The following is a 14,137-nucleotide window of genomic DNA, read 5'->3' on the forward strand; positions in this document are numbered from 1 at the left end:
GGCGTAACCGGAAGCTGTGACACTGAAGGGACAACTGTGTGCTTCATTGTGACTAATTGCAAATAAACTTGTCACTAGCAACAGACTTCCTTGTGCCAACCGGAGTGAGTTGACCAATTTGTAGAATTTCCTGAGCAGTAAGTAGAGCATGTTTTCATTCTCTTTAGGGTATGTTCACACGCCCTATTTACGGACGTAATTCAGGCGTTTTTCACCAGGAATTACGGCCGAAAAAACGGCTCCAATACGTCGGCAAACATCTGCCCATTGCTTGCAATGGGCTTACGATGTTTTGTGCAGACGAGATGTCATTTTACGCGTCGCTGTCAAAATACGGCGCGTAAAATGACGTCTCGTCAAAAGAAGTGCAGGACACTTCTTGGGACGTTTTTGGAGCCGTTTTCTCATACTCTATTGAAAACGGCTCCAAAAACGGCCGTAAAAAACGCAGCGAAAAACGTTAGTTGCTCAAAAAACGGCTGAAAATCAGGAGCTGTTTTCCCTTGAAAACAGCTCCGTATTTTCAGACGTATTTTGTTGATCATGTGAACATAGCCTTAGACTTGTAAACCTGTGCACGCAGTTTTACATATATTCTATAAAGCAGGTACATATTTACCTTTTTGATCAGTTCACATACAGTTAGAGTATTATCGAGAGATCATACATGATTGGCCTGGATATAATTGTAGCAAACTGTCAACCTCAGAGCTAAGGGTATGTTCACACGGCCTATTTACGGACGTAAATCGGGCGTTTTTGCCCCGAATTACGCCCGAAAATAGCGCCTCAATAGCGCTGACAAACATCTGCCCATTGAAAGCAATGGGCAGACGTTTGTCTGTTCACACGAGGCGTCAAATGACGGCGCGTAAATAGACGCCCGCGTCAAAGAAGTGACCTGTCACTACTTTGGCCGTAATTGGAGCCGTTATTCATTGACTCCAATGAATAGCAGCGCTAATTACGGCCGTAATGGACGCGGAGTTCAAGCGCCTGCACATGCCGTTACGGCTGAAATTACGGGGATGTTTTCAGGCTGAAACATCCCCGTAATTTCAGCCGTTACGGACGCCCTCGTGTGAACATACCCTAATACTTCTTACAGCTTTCAGCCACTGGATTTGAACAAGAATGTTTACAGTCAATGACGGCAAACAGAGATTTTGAAAATAGTGAGGAATTGAAACACAAAGTAAACCTAGTAGAACTGTTTGTTCAGTTTTATTAACCTAAAACCTCTTTTAGGGTATGTTCCTGCAGGTTGTATACGTTGCGTAAAAGTGTGCAGCATATCCGACCTAGTACCCGCAGGGAGTTCTGGACAAAAAAACTGCACAAAATTATGGTGCTGATTTTCGGCCGGAATTCCTGCTGCAGAAAATGGATTGGAAAAGAAAAAAAAGCCAATACTTGCCCCCTGGCGCTGCTATAGTGACGACGTCTCAGTTTTACAATCATCCCGGCCTCTTGTGATGATGCTGCAGCCCATGCGACCGCTACAGCCTGTGATTTGGCTACAACCGTAACATGGAATGAAACGTCATCCCAGGAGGCTGGGTTGCACAGAGAACAAATCATATTTCTAGATTTGGAACTAAAAGGAGATGAAGGCTTTTTCATTTCAACGAAAACCCATCGTAAACCCACAGCCACTAACAATATTCTTCATGCAAAAAGTGACCACACAATGCACACCATCAGAGCCATACCTCTGGGTGAAATGCACAGGGCAAAAAGAAATTGTACCAGCCAGGACCAGTTCGAACTTGAACAAAAATCAATACAAACAAGATTACAAGAACGAGGTTATCCGAAATGGACATTGACCAGAGCCAGCAACATTATAAATCAAAAATCAAGAAAACAACTTCTTGGTCAACAAAAAACTGTAAATAAAAAACAAGAATCACAATCGGTTGCCAATCAACCAACACTCCTCTTACAACAAAGTAATCAATTTACCAAAATAAAAAGTATAGTTAACAATTACCTGCCTATCCTCATGGAGGACGACACATTACGCACAATTCTATCAGGAGGTTGCAGGATAGTAGCTAAAAAAGCCTCCTCTTTGGGCAACACTCTGTCTCCCTCGCTATACACATCTAATGCTAAGACAACAACAACATGGTTAGAGACCAAAGGCTTTTACAGATGTGGCCAACATCCATGTAAGACCTGCTCTTATGTATACCCAACAAAAAATTTCAGTAATTCTACACAAACAGACAATTTTAGAATTCAAAATTATATTAATTGTAATTCAGAGTCAGTAATTTACCTAATTGAATGCACGGAATGTCAACTCAAATATGTTGGTTGCACAATTAGAAAATTTAAGACGAGAATCTTAGAACATCTGAGCTACATAAGAAACGCAAATATTCTCAATATATCCAATGCGGCCAAACATTTTATTTCTCATCACAACAGATCCACAAAAACTTTCCGTTGCTATGCCATTGAAAAAATTCAGCCGCCAAAGCGAGGTGGAGATATCAAACATAAAACTCATCTAAGAGAAGCGTATTGGATATACAGGCTAAACACAAGATACCCAGAAGGTCTTAATTTAAAGAAAGAATTGATGTACCGTATATATCGGCGTACAAGACGACTTTCTACACCCTTAAAAAAATGTCAAAAGTGTGGGGTCGTCTTATATGCCGGATATTGTCTACATTAGGGATGCACGTTGCAGCCGCACAGCTCAGTATAGTACACATGACTATGAGAGCGGGGCTGCGGCTGTGTAATTCAGCCACAGCCCCGCTCCTGAGTCCTGACATATGCGCGCGGGGTCAGCATCATGTGATGCGGCCGGCGCTGCACTAATGATCTGCGGCACTGAAGACAGAACATGGCGGGCGCGCTACAAAGCACCCCCATGTTCTGTCTTCAGTGCCTGAACTGCCGCTCATTAGTGCAGCGCCGGCCGCATCTCCTCATGCTGACCGCGCGCGCACTTCCTGTCAGGAGCGGGGCAATGGCTGTATTACACAGCCGCAGCCCCGCTCTATAACGCCGGAGATCAGAGAACCTCTCATCTCCGCCGTTATTCCCGTGAATGCTGCGATCACAGCTGACTGCAGCATTCAGGGGAAAGTGAGAAGGGGGGATGCCCCTGGATCGCGTCACAGGGAATTCCTGTGACGCGATCGAGGGCCATACCATATATGGGCAGACAGCCCAGGGTCTATTGACGGACCCCAGGGCTGTCTGACCATATCTCTTGTTGTTAGGATATACCCAAGTATGTCCTAACAACTGCCTGTGTGCTATCTGTCCACAGGCTAATGTACTGGCACATATCTGATATATGTCAGTACATTAAAGTTTAAAAATAAAGTAAAAACAAAGTATGGTTACATTTAAAAAAAAATACACCTTCACCTTTTTTACAATAAACATTAAAATAAGTCTCAATACATAAAATACACACATTCAGTAATGGCGCGCACAACAATGTTTTTGCATCATTTATGATGTGTACGCTGTAAAAAAATGAAATAAACACGGCTTTCATTCACTTATTAATGTGAGGCGCGAGGTGCGATGAATTTACCCTCCATGTTCCTCACATTAATAGTAATTAACCCCATCATGTACCTCGCCTATCTGCGCATGCGCGAGTTCAAAGAGACAGAGTCCTGGGTCCTGCCGCCGATGGCCATAGTGAAGCGCTCCTGCACGAAATGGTGAGTATATCTTAAATTCTATATTTTAAGGGTAAAAGTTGGGGGTCGTCTTATACGCCCAGTCGTCTTATACGCCGACATATACGGTATCTCTATTAATTCATTTATAAACGTAATGGGTTCTAATCGAAAAATATGCCACCACGATAACTAAATAAGACCAAGCCATCATATCCAAACCACTCCGAGGTATCTATATATTCCAACTCAGGAATTTTTAAACAAGCACCTCCCCACATGTACAGACATAATATTTGCTAGTTGCCTTGTACATACGAATAGTCCCTATATCCCAGTCATGTATTATGTAAGTTTCCTCACACCACCAGATATAGTTGTGGTCCAACCTACACTTCCCCACATCTTATCCTCGTTAACGCCAATCAGAGCCCCGTTCTTATGATCATAAAATAAAAATTTACAAGACACACAGTCTTACATATTAATTCGGAACATACAATATATATTTATATATTTAAAATAAATATATATTTTTCTAAGTGAGCAAATAGTCATTGTACTAAAACATGAAACAAAGACACAAATGCAAATCAAACAATACTTGCATACAACAATATCCAATATTGAGAAACAAGACAGGTAAATTCCACAATATAAAATTTACACTTTGCTAAATCAGTGGTGATCTACATAGTAACCATCACCATACAAGATCAAAGAATTTTTTATAAAGCAATATTACTTACCTATGTTTGGTGATGGATCCGGACACGGTTTGAAGTCAGGCTGTCGATCGCGTCTCGGAGTTTCATCCCAGAGCGAGTCCTGGAACGCAACCAAATTAAATAAAACTTTAATAAAATGACAAACATACAAACCTATGTCATCTCTAGGATGAGTCCTGGAACGCAACTGAATCAAATAAAACTTTAACAAAATGACAAACACGCGATCTGACATGTGTTTCAACAAACACACATACATATACAAAAAAAGCATTGGAAATACAATGATACAATAATAATTAATAATAATTAAAAGTTCAATTTCTACATTGTCCAAACCCTTGTTTAATATTTATTCATGGTAGCAGGATATTCATGTACGATGTTTGCGTTCCACTACAAGACAACCATGGCACGCAATCACCTTTCACTCACCAGCTGTTCCTACCATTACGGCATATATAAGACAGCGCGCTCTTTTTTGAAAATTTAACCACAGCCAAGTTTAAGGATGCAGCGTCGTCCGAAACGCATAGGCCACAGAGGATACCCTCCTTCCACTTCTTGCACACCCTGGACCTATACCACTGGACTTCCTTTTAACTTATAACATTAAACTTGGAAAAATCGATTTCCATTTTAAACGCATCTCAGCGCTGGATCCTGCCTTTGTTTCCCTGTTTCCTACTTGCACAGAGAACAGCTGGGGAAAAAAGTTGCCGTCGCTATGAGCACGGGTAAGTGTAGACTTTTTTTTTAAATTTGAACAAAAAAAGGATTTTATTTTTTTTTTCCAGATATTTCTTTGGGTGGAATTGCATAGTTTCCTCTGCAAAAATCGCTAAATTTTCTATTTGTTGTATTTTACCTCCACTGCCTTCAATGGAGAAAAACCGCAACAAAAGTGCAGAGTGCGCCCCACGCAGGGCCCCTGCAGAGTGCGCCCCACGCAGGGCCCCTGCAGAGTGCGCCCCACGCAGGGCCCCTGCAGAGTGCGCCCCACGCAGGGCCCCTGCAGAGTGCGCCCCACGCAGGGCCCCCCATCTCCCTGTAGATGGTACCTAGATGCTTCTAGAGGGAGCCCCTGATGTCCCTGTCCATATGGCCGGGGATTCCCACTCTGGGTGCTGCCGGAAGGTGGCTGCGGCAGCACCCAATTACAAGACAGTACGTTAAGATAGGATACGATGCCGGACCTCCCAGGGAGCCGGTCACAAAAACGCTGCAGTTAACTTTTTGGGATCCGGCTCCTGCACTGGTCTGGCGCCATTAGGTGCCACAACATCTGTCCCATATGCCAGAATAGATCCAATAGAAAGCTATGGGTTCCGTTCGAGCATCAGTTTCCCTCCGGCTTTTCGGCAACACGCCGGAGGGAAACTGATAGGGACAACGGATTTATGTAAACGGCCCCCAACTTTATGCCGCAATCCAGATGCTGATAAAAACTTCTAAGTGACGGAGTCAATAAATGGCTGATTTGGCACAGATGGGTGATTTATTTGAGCGACTACTGATTCTCACACTTTTTTTTTTCTCCCTCCCATGTGTAGATGTGACGAGAGGGAGCAAATATGGTCTTTGATTATATAAACATTTAATCCCCACCCCATGGATCATCTAAAGCAGGGGTCTCAAACTCGGCCGGGTAAATGGGGCGCACATAGAAAAAATGTGAAATTGACAGGCCGCATTACTTTCAAATTTGACACAATACAAAATTATTGTTAATCGGTTATTTGAACTACTATAATACTGCATTACTATAATAACAATACTGCATTACTATATTAAATAACCATACTACATTATATAACCATACTACATTACTATAATAATACTACTACATTAATATAACAATACTGCATTACTACAATAATACCACTAGGTTTAAATTTGCGAGTTTTCTCCACGTTTATTTTAACCATCCAGTTTGTGTCGCTAAATACAGTCAAGCGGCTCAGTTGGCAGCGTTTGGCAGACAAAATAATATCAAGATTGGGCAGCCCCTTCTTAGTCCCAAGTGCCCTCGGTAGATAATGCCAGCCCCCCTAGATAGTGCCACAGTGCTCTCTGTAGATAATGGCACACACACCCCCTTGTAGATGGTGCCACTTACACCCCCCCTATAGATAGTTCCATTGGTCCCATCCCCCCAAGAGAGGAATACCCAGCTAGAGCGTTGACGACGCTTTGGTCAGGCTTTCCTCTGCTGGAGGAGCCCCTGACATCACTGTCCATAGAGAGTGACGTCAGGGGATCCTCCTGGACTGAAATGCGATGTCGGGGGCAACCCCAGAGCCGGAGTCCCGGAGCAGAGCCGCTTCTGGCACTCTTCCTGGGACTCCAGCTCTGCTCCTGACATCACTGTCCATATACGCCGGCGCGCTCCTCCAGATTGCTCTCTCCTCTTCCAAAGGAGCTACGGTGTCCTGCAGGCCGCAGATGAGTTTCAGGGGTGAAGCAGGGGAAAGGGTGTGAGCAGTGAAGTGGAAGTTGCAAGCCTATTTAGCTCCCATCTGCCTCCAGCTCGGGTAAATTCTTTGCTTTGAAACTAAATCTAGACCAAGATTGCAAAAAATTATATTAAACATTGTTTATAAAACTGGCCTTGTGGCAAATTTGGTCCTAATTCATTTTATACATCAGAATAGGCTAGACTATGAGAAGCTTGTATCTGCAATTGGGTATTGTGGGTATGTTTCCAGTTTGATAGGACTAATTGATCCATGTTAGTAAGGTTTCTTTAGGATTTGAAAGGGTTTTCCTGTGGTTCCCTCATATTAAAAAAACAACAACAAAAAAAACAAGTTGTAAATCTCTGGTGTAAGTGAATGCTGTCAGCAAACACTAGTGATTGCTGACAGGACCACCAATAAGACTATAGCGATTTTGTTTTGCCTTCCTCTGGATCAAACAGATAGGCCTGAGAACGTTTGGACGTGTCTCTGTTGCAGCCTAGTTAACGATGTCATTACAATGCATTGTTTGCTTATGGGACCACCCACAAGTAATATGTTTCTGCTGATTACCATAAGGAGCAAGAGGAAAGACGTTAATGGCTAATGCATGCTCACTGTGCAGGGAGCAATGGAACAAGTTACTTATATTTTAATGGTGAGGGGTTGGTGCAAGAACAATAACAAGAGTAGACTGTCATAGATCTCTGTGCAAGCATTTATTCCCATAGGAGCTATTTATATTCTATTTCCTTGAAAGTTAAAGCAGGCCATAGTCTTTAGAAAGCCCTTTGACAAACCGCGCCCTCCCAGCAACTTTCCTATAAAAATAAATGCTCAAATCAACAATCACTGGCATCACTCATCTCACACAGGTGACCAAGCATGTTAAAACCCATCCTGCCTTAGCCTTGTTTCCTTTAAAGGCTATGTACACCACCTGCAAAAGCTTTTTTTTTTTTTTAAATGTCTGTGTTCAACTTTCCAATTAGTTTTTATTAAAAAGTATTTTTACTTTTTGAGATACAACTGCTTTGTATTCTGTATCTAGCACTGAGACCTGAATCCATCAGGTCAGCGGGACTGACTGGTTCAGTGTCAGCGGGTCCTCCGTGTCTCGGACACGCAGGATCCACCTGTAATCTATCACATCTAAGTTATGAACTTAGATGTGAACAGCTCGATCCTGCGTGTCCGAGACATGCAGGACCTGCTGTTACTGAAAAAAGTCAGTGCCGCTGACCTGACGGATACAGGATACACCTGCTCTGTATACGGGATACAAAGCAGCTGTATCTCAAAAAGTAAAAATAATTTTTAATCAAATGTAATTATAAAGTTGCAACAAACACACTGATACACACTCTGCTCCGCCAGAAACCTCTGGCAGCGGATTATATTCTGTAGAGACAAAAGATCGGCATGTTGAATACCAACCTTCCCAATCCTTTTCCTCCAACATCTGCCACTGGGGGGTGGGGGGGGGGGTGATCTTGGGGTACTACCATACACATCAGATAGTCAGCCAATCCTGTCACAAGTGGCGGGTTTGAACGACTGTCATCGGATGCGTATGGGCATCTTTAACCCCTTCCTGCATTATCACGAACATACAGTTCATGGGAATGGTCCCCTTCCCACATTGTGATGTGCATGTACGTGATGGTGATCGCACGGACACAGGAGCTCCCGCTGCAACAAACGAAATCTGTGAAACCTCCTATAATAGCTGGGGGTCTGACATGGCTATATTCCCATTAGGCCGTACCAGAGGAATAGCCTAATAAACTGCCTGTCGTTTTTACACTGTGAGGGCTTGCCCACACGTAATAAAATTGCTTCCTATTTTCAATCTCGAAATTCACCTGCAATGCGTATTTTTCGTTCCGCAGCATGTCAATTCCTGCTGTGGAAAGTGGGCTGAATTCCTGCATGTGGACAAGCCCTTAGGCAGTAATGCTTTGGTGTACTAAAGTATTATATAAGCAATCGCAAGAGAGCATTGTGAAGTTCTCTAAAAAAATAAATACCGTTAAATAAAAGTTTATTAAAAATTAAAGTTCACGGTAAAAATAAAACAGTTTCTTCCATAAAAACTAAAAAATCAAAGAAACTGTTTTAAAGGGGCTGCAGCACTCGTAAGAGGGCTGCTTACCCTTCATTTCTACTTGCCCACTGTGAATAGTCAACACGCGTTTAGCCGTGATTCACAGGTTTTGCAGCTGTCTTCTCCCATTCACTTTAATGGGAGAAAAGGCTGCACTACCTGTGAATCGCCGCTAAATGCGTGTCGACGATTCAGTGAGCAAGAAGAAATGAAGGGAAAGCTCTGCAGCTCCTACAAAACAGCTGATCGGCATGGGTCCTGGGAGTTGGACCCCGACCCATCAGCTATTGATCACCTATCCTGAGGATAAGCCATCAATTTTTATTGGCTGGAAAACCCCGTTAATGCATTTTAACCGCATGGTGAACACCGTACAAAAAAAATGTTTTTTGTTTTTTTTTTCAATCCCCCCAGAGAAACATAATAAAAGCTAATCAATAAGTCCCATGTACCTGAAAACTACACCTCGTTCCGTAAAAACAAGCCCACATTGGAAAAAAAAAAGAAGTTACGGCTCTTGAAAAGCGCTGATGCAAAACAAAATATTTTTGTTTAACGCCTTAATGACCGCCGATAAGCCTTTTCACGGCGGTCATTATTGGGCTTTATTTTGATGCAATAGCCTTTCTACGGCGCTGCATCAGAATAAAGTAAACAGAGCAGGGAGCTGTCAAATCTCCCTGCTCTCAGCTGCCAGATGTAGCTGAGGGCTGGGGGCGTCCCTGCTCGACCGGGTGAGATCAATATTAGTATCGATCTCACCCATGTAACCCTTCAGATGTGGTGCTCAATAGCGTGCACCGCATCTGAGTGGTTTTAGGGAGAGGGAGCTCCCTCTCCCACCGACACCCGCCGATAAGATCGCCGAGTGTCTGTGTCTCCGATGGCAGCCGGGGGCCTAATAAAGGCCCCCAGGTCTCCCTGTAGTGAATGCCTGCTAGGCTATGCCAGAGGCATGTCCTAGCAGATGCCTGTCCGTTTTAAACGGACAGGCAGTAATACACTGCAATGCAAAAAGTATTGTAGTGTATTATAATAGCGATCGGATGATCGCATAGTGAAGTCCCCTAGTGGAAATAGTATAAAAGTAAAAAAAGTTGAATAAAGTTAATTAAAAAAATGAAAACCCCACTTTTTCCCCTTACAAAATGCTTTACTATTAAAAAAACACAATAAAGCAAAAAAGTTACACATATTTGGTATCGCTGCGTCCGTAATGACCCCGACTATAAAGCTGTTACATTATTTATCCCGCACGGTGAATGCCATAAAAAACAATGGAAAAATTGCTGTTTTCTATTAATCCTGACTTTAAAAAAAAGTGATCAAAAAGTCGCATCTACTCTCAAATGATACCAATAAAAACTACAAGTCGTTCCGCAAAAAAAAAGCCCTCCTACAATTGCATCGGCGGAACAATAAAATAGTTATGACTCTTCAAATATGGAGACGCAAGAACAAATAATTTTGAAAAAAAAAGTGTTTTTACTGTGTAAGTAGTAAAACATACAAAATCTATACAAATTTGGTATCTTTGCAATCGTAACAACCCGTTGAATAAAGTTAGTGTTTATACCACACGGTAAACGGCGTAGATTTAGGGCGCAAAAAAAAGTGGTGAAATTTCAGGTTTTCTTCTATCCCCCCCAAAAAACAGTTAATAAAAGTTAATGAATAAATTATATGTACCCCAAAATGGTGCTATTAAAAAATTCAACTTGTCCCGCAAAAAACAAGACCTTATACAGCTATGTCGCCGCAGAAATAAAAAAGTTATAGCTCTTCGAATGTGACGATGGAAAACCGTAAAAAATGGCTTGGTCATTAGGGCCCAGAATGCAAGCAGGGGGAAGGGGTTAAAATAGTTTTTTGTGTGCAGAAGTAGTAAAACAAAAAATATACATATTTGGTATCGCCGTAATCGTACGGACTCCTAGAATAAATATAACATGTTATTTATGCCACAAAATGAACAGCGTAAAATTAAAACGAGAAAAACAACGCTGGAATGTTTTTTACTTTCCCTCCCAAAAAAGTTCATAAAAGTTTAATATATTATATGAACCTCAAAATGGTGGCATTGAAAAATCCAACTTGTCCCACAAAAAAATAAGCCCTCATAAGGCTATGTCAAAGGAAAAATGTAAAAAGTTATAAGTCTTGGAATGTGACAATAAAAAAACACACGAGTGCCTGGTCATTAAGGCCAAAATAAGGCTGGTCGTTAAGAGGTTAAATGGTTTGGCATTGACCGTATTTTCCCACGTCTTGTCTGCTTTGTTCAGTCATATTTCCTAATCCCTTCCTTGTTGAATAAAAAAAACAGTCAATAGAACAATAAGCACATAAAATAAATAAAATGAGGGATTGTATGCACTGAACACCTTGTCTTGTAAGATTGTACCGCATGAGTTCACCTTAACGGAACGTTGACCTGGAACGCTGGAAACATCTATCTGACTTGTTTCACTACTACTTGTCGCTGCACAACATGTGAAAGACCGCAGCTCTGCCAGCACATTGGTGAGGCCGTGTTAGTAGGTGTTGTGTAAGCCCACATATTGCAGAATTTAGAATAGTTTTACATTGCTTTTTGGGGAAGTGCAACGTTTAAGGACCTGTTGATGAAGCTTGACTGAGCCAATGTTTTGTAGAGGATTTTTTTATGTGTTATCCTAATATAAGATCCTAATATTTTGTAACATTGAGGCTATTTTGACATGTCCTACTAATGTTAGGTGAAATAGTGATTCATTCCTCACTTGGCGCTCCTATTTTATGAGCTGGTGTGCTTACCACTTTGCTGCTGAGACGTTCCTACGCGCCATAAATTTAATGAATGGTAAAGTACACCCACTTCTATTTCGAATGTTTGTCTACGCTGGTATGGATGCGATGAATTGGTTGAACCCTTGATTTAAAGGGGGTATTTACATATTTTAGTGTGTGGATATGTCTTTTTTTACATGGACTGTCCGATGCTTTGCATTTTTTATTTTATGCATTCGTACTGTCATTTTACTAGTATTCTGAGGAGAATTGACCGGCTTAGGTTCCTATGCTTTCAATAATGTTAACATGGTTTTATGTGTGTGACTTGAAGTGGGAAGCATTTCTAGTATCTACGTGTGTTTTTTTTTCTCCTCCTAATAAAATGGAGAGACTCTTCTAACCCCCTGTATCCAGCGAGGCCAATTTGCGGTTTGAACTTGTGGCATTGTTAGTGGAGCCATTTCATGGCGTAGTCAGGGAGTAGGCTGCACCATGGAGGAATAAAGAGCTGTGTTGCTAAGCTTGTCAAGGGAAAATCATTTGATCAGTCAGCAAGCCCACATGACAAACAGCTGAGAGGAATTAGATGGTCTTTACAGTGAGAATGCCATTGTGCACTTCCTGCAGACTCTCGCATCAGATGTTCTTTATATGATGTGCTTTCCCTCCTTTTTTTTTTTCTCCAGCAGCAGAGCGTTCACATTTTTGGATGCTGATATGTGACCTGAATAAGGACTTTTGAGCAACTGTGTTTACTGGATCCTTCCAAGAGAACATACAAGTAACTTCTTTTTCGCAAGGTATGGCACCATTCTTTTCTACTTCTTTTATGGTCCCTAGAGGAACCATGATTTACTTTAAAGCGGACACCCAGAATATATATGTCACTGGTTTATTTTCTATAGCCACGGATTGGATTTAGTGTTGGTAGAATGACCTTTTAAAAAAAAATAAAAAAATGGACTACGCCATGTTCTGGGACTGTTGCTTTAAATTTGTAATTCCTACTTAGAATATTATTCTCGGACTTTAGAAAATAGTATAGGCAAGTTGTAGTCAACATGTTAATACTACTTTGCAATGGTATATTTCATACATGTTTTAGTGTATTAACCAGCTCTTTTCTGAAGCCTAAGATGACGTGTTTAAATTATTTTTATTTAAAATCCTGTTTGTTTTTTTTTCTTAAAATGCTCTAGGTATGGTGTTTTTTTTTTTTTTTATATTTAAAAAAAAAAGAAAAATGTTTTTATTCATTTTTCAACATTTTATCAACAACAATACAGCATCCACTTCAGTTTTCAATATTATACATGTCATATTAAAATCCGAAGGAGTGCCAGCCGTCTCCGCAATTTGTCCCTGAGTCCGAGACGCCAATTGCCAGAAAAGTATCTGGGTGTTCCTCGCATCAACTCATGTCTCGGTATGGTGTTTTTAAAAAAAAAAAATACATTAAGGGCTTATTCAGACGAACGTATAATAGGTCCGTGCAACGCGCGTGATGTTCACGCGCCTCGCACGGACCTATGTTAGTCTATGGGGCCGTGCAGACTGTCCGTGAGTTTCACGCAGCGTGTGTCCGCTGCGTAAAACTCACGACATGTCCTATATTTGTGCGTTGTTCACGCATCACGCACCCATTGAAGTCAATGGGTGCGTGAAAATCACGCGCAGCACACGGAAGCACTTCCGTGTGATGCGTGTGATTTGCGCAACAGCAGTAAAAATTATGAATGACCACGTGCTTTTCTGTTTACAAACATACAAACCGTGTCATAATGAAGGGCGGCTGCACGAAAATCACGCAGCCAGGCATCCTACGCGGCTGACACACTGAGCTGTTAAGTACCTTTTGCGCGCACAAAACGCCGCGTTTTTTGCACGTGCAGGTGTAAATCCGGCCTAAATGACACTAAATTAAAAAAGCCCTCAAAAATGCATACTAGATTTACCACAAAATTTCTGTTCGACCTTACCATGTGAATTTTCCCTTTAAAGACTTAGGCTGGGTTCACACGACCATGTTACGTCCGTAATGGACGGAACGTATTTCGGCCGGAAGTCCCGGACCGAACACGCTGCAGGGAGCCGGGCTCCTAGCATCATAGTGATGTACGATGCTAGGAGTCCCTGCCTCTCCGTGGAACTACTGTCCTGTACTGAAAACATGATTACAGTACGGGACAGTCGTCCGGCAGCGAGGCAGGGACTCTTAGCGTCGTACATAACTATGATGCTAGGAGCCCGGCTCCCTGCACTGTGTTCGGTCCGGGACTTCCGGCCGAAATACGTTCCGTCCATTACGGACGTAACATGGTCGTGTGAACCCAGCCTTACTGTGCTTTCACATAAAATTTTAAAAGTCAGTCATATCAGAAGTTTTGATAGGTGGGTTCCAGGTGCTGAGAC

The 14,137-nt window shown here is 42.0% G+C and overlaps 1 protein-coding gene across 3 annotated transcripts in view; it reads left to right on the forward strand.

The window, feature by feature from the left end:
• RAB27A (RAB27A, member RAS oncogene family) overlaps nt 1-14,137 on the forward strand; it is a 111,095-nt gene that overhangs the window by 20,639 nt on the left and 76,319 nt on the right. For 2 of the 3 annotated variants that reach the window (XM_075857979.1, XM_075857977.1), the window contains exon 2: nt 12,412-12,525. The gene's annotated coding sequence lies outside the window, so the exon portion shown is untranslated. The remainder of the gene's footprint in view (nt 1-12,411; nt 12,526-14,137) is intronic. The other variant, XM_075857978.1, reaches the window with a different exon arrangement.

Source organism: Rhinoderma darwinii, chromosome 3 (genome assembly GCF_050947455.1).
Source record: "Rhinoderma darwinii isolate aRhiDar2 chromosome 3, aRhiDar2.hap1, whole genome shotgun sequence".
In the NCBI taxonomy this organism is placed as follows: Eukaryota; Metazoa; Chordata; class Amphibia; order Anura; family Rhinodermatidae; genus Rhinoderma; species Rhinoderma darwinii.